This window comes from Mus pahari, chromosome 3, assembly GCF_900095145.1.
Source record: "Mus pahari chromosome 3, PAHARI_EIJ_v1.1, whole genome shotgun sequence".
Classification (NCBI taxonomy): Eukaryota; Metazoa; Chordata; class Mammalia; order Rodentia; family Muridae; genus Mus; species Mus pahari.
The window spans coordinates 13,542,465-13,543,364 of NC_034592.1; positions in this window are offsets into that span (position 1 = coordinate 13,542,465).

Consider the following 900-nt stretch of genomic DNA (forward strand, 5'->3'; position numbering starts at 1 on the left):
CGGTCAACTTTTTCCAGGTTCGCTGGGTTATGTACTTAGTTCCTGGTGCTCTGGGTTTGGATGAATGGTCAGTGTGTCGTCAAGTACTTTCCCGTGTGTGGCGTCCTCGGAGCCCACAACCTGGGACCGCCAGAAGTGGACATTCATTCACTGAGGATTATTCTACCTGGCCAACACATCACAGAGCTGCTGGCTAAGGGGAGTAGTGTGTGTGGGGGGTCGGCCTCTTATGAAACAAAATACCAATAATTATCCATTATTAATTATTAACAGCTTCCTTAATTCTACTCTCCCTAGGCAGCTGGGTCTTCCTAGTGCCTAATAGTGCCTATGAGTAGAAGCATGGCACTGGCTTGGGCCTCAAGGCTTAGAAAACCAAGTCTGGCGACTGGCCAGTTTATGGGACCTGGGAAAGGCCTTGGTCTTGTGGAGAACTGACTAGAAGCTAGAAGTCACCTGCAACACTACTGGAGTGGGGACAGAGTCATGAAAGCAAAGAGTGATAGTGCATCCCTTTAATCCAACATTCAGGAAGCAGAGGTAGGTGTAACTCTGAGTTCAAATCCAGCCTGATAGACAACATAGCAAGTTTCAGAACTATATAGACACTGTCTCAAAAAAGGAAGTAAGAGTCATATCAAGTCTGGCCCAGGGTGGGTTAGGCCAGAGTGAGTCTGGGGCATTAAAGGAAACCTGCAGGTTCCTGATGTAGGACCTGCTTGTGTGGGGCAAGCTTGGTACAAACTGTCAGGCAAATTTCCCTAGGGTACTTTTGTTTCTTGAGACAGAGTCTATGTAGAACAGACTGATTTAGAACTGTCCTTCTAGCTGGGCGTGGTGGAGCACACCTTTAATCCCAGCACTTGGGAGGCAGAGGCAGGCGGATTTCTGAGTTCGAGG